Genomic DNA, 6285 nt, shown 5'->3' on the forward strand with positions numbered 1-6285 from the left:
CAACCACCTGGTCTGCTAAATTTAGCTAATCAGTCCATTCGAAGCACCGCCATTGTCTTTCCAGGCCTCCTATATGTGCTAAATGTTTCTACCTGTCTATATCTGCTGCTAATAGAGGGTAGTTTCCTTTCTTATCAATATAGGAGTGGCGAAGGAAACGGTGAGGACGGATACCCATTGTGTCCCACAGAACTGTCTTCTGCAATGGTGGGACAGCAAATTAGTCCTTGCTGACCACCCTGCTGCTTTGGATAGATAGTCTGCTGAGGCCTGATCCCTGTGTGTCCCCATCGCCCATGCTGAATGCGCTCTTATTATCTCAGGAATCTCACGTCCATTCCTCTTCTAAGCCTGCATAATGACATGTTGGAATTATAAGCCTGCGTAATGGCATTCTCAAATGATCCTGTAGGAGTATGTTAGGATCAGCGAGCCTTTGATGAGGTCCCATAATAAAATAACAAGCAAAATTTATTAAGCGTCAGCTTTGCTGCCAATTTTGACCCTATGGGATCTGCAGTGTCAGCAATTCCCAATGCGATAAATGTCTGCGCTTCGATTGGTCAAAGTGTTAGAACAGGGGCATATTTACTAGCAAGGCAATGAAATCCATCGGTCAAAGGCGATGTTCAGCAGCAGGAGCAGCTTTGAAAACCCAACGGATTGTAAACATACCCTGTGATGTAAGGTCTAAATCTGTTTACTGCTTGAAAAATAGTTTTTCTACTTCAGGGTCCATAGGGGGTCCACAGGGTTGACCTTGGGGTATAGCTGGATCTGGATCCACGGGCACCACGCAGTTAAAGCTTTAGCTGCTCCCAGGATGCTCTTGGGTCCATCCTCCTCTATACCCCTTCCCCGAGCCACAGGCACCTCAGTTTGAGTTGGTGCCCGGCAGGAGCAGCCCCCAAAGCTTTTTAATTTAATAAAAAAAAAAAGAGCCTGTTAGTTTTTATTTTTAACGGGCTCTTCAGTGTGGCAGCGAAGGGCTGTCTGTACAGACGCCCACGCTGTCTCTCTTACTCCCCGCTGGCCCCGCGACGCCAGTATCGCACTGGGGATCGCTGCGGGAGGCCAGAGTTCATACTAGCCGGACTCTGGGGACCTCCCTGGACTGCTGCCGGAGTCGCCGGGGAGAAGGAAAGCCGCGGGTCTAACTATAATTGCAGTCCTTTGCCCCCGGTTCTAGGGGACAGATCGGGGGCTGCTAGCGGTGGCGGCGGGCTCCCCCTCCATCGGAGGAATACCCCGTCAGTCCACTAGACCACCAGGGTTATTTAGCGGCAAGCGGGATGCCGGCAACCCGGGGGTTAATAGCTAGCCAGGGGAGGAAGCCCTACCTGTTTAGTGGCTCCTCAGCTCAGCGCGCCTTTCAGCACGTAGTCTGGCGTCGCTGAGCTGCAGTTACTCCTCCTCCTCTGGGGGCCATTTTCTCTGTGGCAGCGCAGATCTCTCAGGGAGCACGCGGACCGGTCCCCCTGTGTACCTCTCCCCCGATCAAGGACAGTGTACACAGCGCTATAGCCCTCCCAGAAACTACATCTGGGAGATTGATTGTAGTGGAAAGGTGCAGTGAGTATATCTTCTCTGCATGGTATGTGACTTTTGCTAGTGCTGCCTGTCTGTGCTTATTTCTACTTACTGTCAGCTTATACCTATCCCTTTACTTCTCCTACAAGCCCTTCAGGTGTGTGGGGGAGGGGCGTTTCTACAGACCTCACCTATATAAATCACGTATTTGTGAGGTCCGTCACATACAGTTGTGTCCTACACAGTACCATATTGTGGGCTGTTGTTCAGCACACTGATGAGTGCGCTTGATTCTGCTCTCTTGCCAGATATATTTATTTATATAATATATTTTGTCATGTCGGACGAGGAGATTGAGCACTCCGTGGCTCCGGTGTTGGTCTCCTGCGGATGCTGTTCTGCAGGAGTGGATAGGGAGGATTTGTCACAGGATGGCCTGTGTAGACTGTGCCAGGTGGTTCCTGGCCCCTCAAAACCTCCTATGACGCAGGAACCAGCATGGGCGATGTATTCTCAGGTGCTGGTGCCTATTACGGACCGTCTGTCGGTCCCGACTGCTGTCCCTACTAGGGCGTTGCCTCAGCCGGCCGTCCCTCATTCCCCGGGTGTCCCGCAATTATTGCGGAGCTCCCCCGGGTCTCAATCTGTTGGTCCTTATGCGGGGTTACCTGTGTATATACAGGCTTCCCCTGTGACGCAGCAGTCTGTGGTGCCCTTCCAGGCCTCTGTGGCAGCTCCTCCACCCTGGGTGGATGTGCTCTCCAACTCAGTACAAAATTTGGCGGCCGCGTCTTCGGCTTTTCAGTCAATGTTGCAGAATGACATGCCTTCTAGGGCATCAAAACGCACACTAATGGCGCAGGCGGCGCATTTATCGGACTCCGAGGGGTCCTCAGATGATGGGGAGGTTCATGATGACACTGACTCGGACACATTGGTCCAGGAGGTAGATACCAAGTTGTCCATTAATGTGCGAGCACTGGTTAGGGCGGTGCGAGCCATTCTCCTAATAGAGGATGAGGCACCAGCTCCTAAGTCGAAGTATCCTAGTTTAAAAAAAACTAAGGTGGCTTCTGCGGTGTTTCCCCTGTCTGATCAGTTGACGGATCATATGCCGGTGGCTTGGCAGGCGCCCAGTAAGAGATTCCTGCCACAGATGCGGTTGGCTTCTAATTACCCTTTTCCTGAGGCACATTGTAAAAAATGGGAAACTCCACCGGCGGTGGATTCCCATGTCACCCGTTTAATAAGGAGCGCTACTTTGCCATTACCGTCTATATCCTCGCTGAAGGATCCCACAGACAGAAAAATTGAGACTTGCTTAAAGTCCAATTACTCCCTCTCAGGGGCAGTGGCCCAACCGTCCATGGCCATCTCCTGGGTGACCAAGGCCACTGAGGGTTGGGCCAACGCATTAGAGGATACCTTTCCGGACGATGCTCCGGATGTCCAGAGGGCGTTGTTAGGACAGATGAGAGACGTTGCTTCCTACATTGGAGAAGCCTCTTTGGATGCTAGTCTGCTGACCTCTCGAGTATCGGCTGCAGCAGTGTCTGCCCGCCGATCCTTATGGCTGAGGTCCTGGAGAGCGGACTCTGATTCAAAGAGAGGCCTTACCTTTCAATGGAGAATTGCTATTTGGTCCGGACTTGGACAAAATAGTGGATACCCTGGCTAAATCCAAGTCAGCTTTCCTCCCTTCAGCAGCAATGCCTGCCAAGGTCCGGAGCTCGGCCTTTCGTTCTTTTTGGGTTCAGGGTAATGCAAAAGGTCAGTCCTTCCCGAGGCAGTCGACGGCTAAGACCACCTCTAAACCCAAGAAGCAAGCCTGGAGTGCTCTGCGCCCTTCTTCCAAACAGGATAAACCTGCTGCCTGATGGGACGGGCCTCCCTCTGGGGGACCTCAGAGTGGGAGGCCGACTTCTCCAATTCGCCCAGTTTTGGCACAATACCACCACGGATGCCTGGGTTCAAGAAGTAGTCTCTCGGGTACGCCCTGTCTTTTCGGGTCAGGCCGCCCCACCTGTTTTTTTGCACGAGTCCTTCTCTGGACAAGACCAAAGCTTCCCAGATTCAGGTGGCTATACAATCCTTGCTACAAGCAGGGGTCATTGTTCCTGTTCCACAGTCTCAACGCGGGATGGGGTACTATTCTACTCTGTTTCTGGTACAGAAGCCCAATGGTTCTCATCGCCCTACCCTGAATTTGAAGTCTCTGAACAAATACCTCAGGGTTCCCAAGTTACGTTATGTTCCATCATTCTGGCGATGGAACCCGGTGATTACATGGTCTCCCTGGATATTCAGGACGCCTATCTCCACGTTCCCATAGCACCGGAACACCAGCGGTATCTGAGGTTTGCTATCCTGCAACATCACTACCAGTTTCGGGCGTTGCCTTTTGGCCTTTCCACGGCTCCGAGGGTGTTCACCAAGGTGATTGCAATTTTGGCCACCCACCTTCGGGGCCAGGGTATACGGCTGCTGCCGTATCTGGACGATCTTCTTCTGTATGGCGAGCTCCCCGGAGGTACTTCTTCGACATCTCCACCTGACCATTGCTTGTCTTCAGGCACACGGGTGGTTGATAAATTGGAAGAAGTCATCTCTGATCCCATCACAACGGATGGTTAATTTGGGAGCCCTTCTGGATTCTCGTCAGCAAAGGATTTTCCTGACTCCGGAAAAGGTGTCCTCCCTACAACTGCGGATACACAGTTGCCTGAGCAGTGCCAGGGTGTCGGTACACTCGGCCATGAGAGTCCTAGGGTCCATGGTGTCGGCATTCGACATGGTGGAATTTGCCCAGTTCGATTCCAGGCCCCTGCAGGGGCAGATTCTATCGGAATGGAACGGGTTACCGCACCGGATCCGATCCCAGACGCTGGTCTTGTCCTCGGAAGTGCGCCAGTCTCTAGCTTGGTGGCTTCAGCCAGCTCATCTCATCGAGGGTCGCCCCTTTTGGATCCCGGACTGGGTTCTGCTCACAACAGATGCCAGTCTCCGGGGTTGGGGGGCAGTGACCGGCTCGTTGTTTCTTCAGGGCCGTTGGTCTGCGTAGGAAGCAGTTCTTCCCATAAACATGCTGGAACTGCGGGCTGTGTACAGGGCTCTGCTGTCGTCAGGCACCGCTCTTCACGGAAGGGCAGTTCAGGTGCAATCTGACAACGCCAGCACGGTGGCGTACATCAATCACCAGGGAGGAACTCGCAGTCGAGCTGCGATGTCGGAGGTGTCTCAGATCCTGGCTTGGGCGGAGTGCCACCTTCCAGCAATCTCGGCAGTCTTCATCCCGGGAGTCCTCAATTGGGAGGCAGACTTCCTCAGCCGTCACGACGTGCATCCCGGGGAATGGTTGCTTCACCCAGAGGTGTTTCAACTTCCCTTCACAATTACAAGTTACCCGTGTACGGCTCAAGGACAAGGGACGCAGGCGCAAGCCTGGTGGACGTGCTGTCGGTGAAATGGACATTTCACCTAGCGTACCTGTTCCCTCTGATCTCCCTGCTACCTCGGGTACTAAGAAAAATCAGACAGGACGGGGGCACGTTTCTGCTGGTGGCTCCAGCGTGGCCCAGACGTCCTTGGTACTCCGATCTCAGGAGCTTGTCCGTAGATGCCCCGTTCCTTCTGCCTCAGCGTCGGGACCTGCTGTCTCAGGGGCCTTGCCTTTACCCAGATCTGGGTCGGCTGTCTTTGACGGCGTGGCTCTTGAGACAGCCGTCTTAAGGTCCCGGGGCTTTTCAAGCTCTGTCATCAGTACCATGCTGAGGGCGCGTAAACCTGCCTCTGCATGGATTTACCACAGAGTGTGGCACACTTACTTTCAGTGGTGTGAGTCCAGAAACTTTGATCCTCAGGTGTTCAGAATTTCTAGGATTTTGGCATTTCTGCAGTCAGGTCTTGACCTGGGCTTACGTCTTGCTTCCTTGAAGGTTCATGTATCGGCTCTGTCTGTGTGGTTCTAACGTAGAATTGAAACACTGCCTGACGTTCACACCTTTTTCCAGGGTGTTCTTAGACTCCAGCCTCCCTTTGTGCCTCCAGTGGCTCCGTGGGACTTGGCGGTGGTTCTTCAGGTCCTGCAGGGACCTCCTTTTGAACCTCTTGAGTCGGTTGACCTCAAGTGGTTAACACTTAAGACTGTGTTTCTCCTGGCAATTGCTTCGGCCAGGAGGGTAGGCGAGTTGGGGGCACTTTCCTGTAGTCCCCCCTTCTTAATTTTTCACCAGGACAGACCAGTGCTTCGCACTCATCCTGAGTTTTTGCCTAAAGTTGTCTCTAAGTTCCACATCAATCAGGAACTGGTGGTGCCAGCTTTTCAGTCCCCTGATCTTATAGGGCGCCCACCCTGACGCACCTGGCTTCAAAAGGGCTGTGTTGCTGTTCACCGGTTTTCCATCTCCCTTTTCTGTGAGTATGGTTTTCTTGTGTGTTCCAGTCTTTCTTCTCTCTGTTTAGTCTCCTCCTCCGGCCTGGGCTGCTTACCAACTGAGGTGCCTGTGGCTCGGGGGTGGGGTATAGAGGAGGATGGACCCAAGAGCATCCTGGGAGCAGCTAAAGCTTTAACTGCGTGGTGCCCGTGGATCCAGATCCAGCTATACCCCAAGGTCAACCCTGTGGACTTCGTAGAAACAGAGATAACAAAGGTAAGTTCTTACCATATCTCTTGTTCTTCTTCAGGGTCCACATGGTTGACCTTGGGGTATAGCTGGATCTGGATCCACGGGCACCATGCAGTTAAAGCTTTAGCTC

Source organism: Taudactylus pleione, unplaced genomic scaffold (genome assembly GCF_031769625.1).
Source record: "Taudactylus pleione unplaced genomic scaffold, aTauple2 ptg000274l, whole genome shotgun sequence".
Lineage (NCBI taxonomy): Eukaryota > Metazoa > Chordata > Amphibia > Anura > Myobatrachidae > Taudactylus > Taudactylus pleione.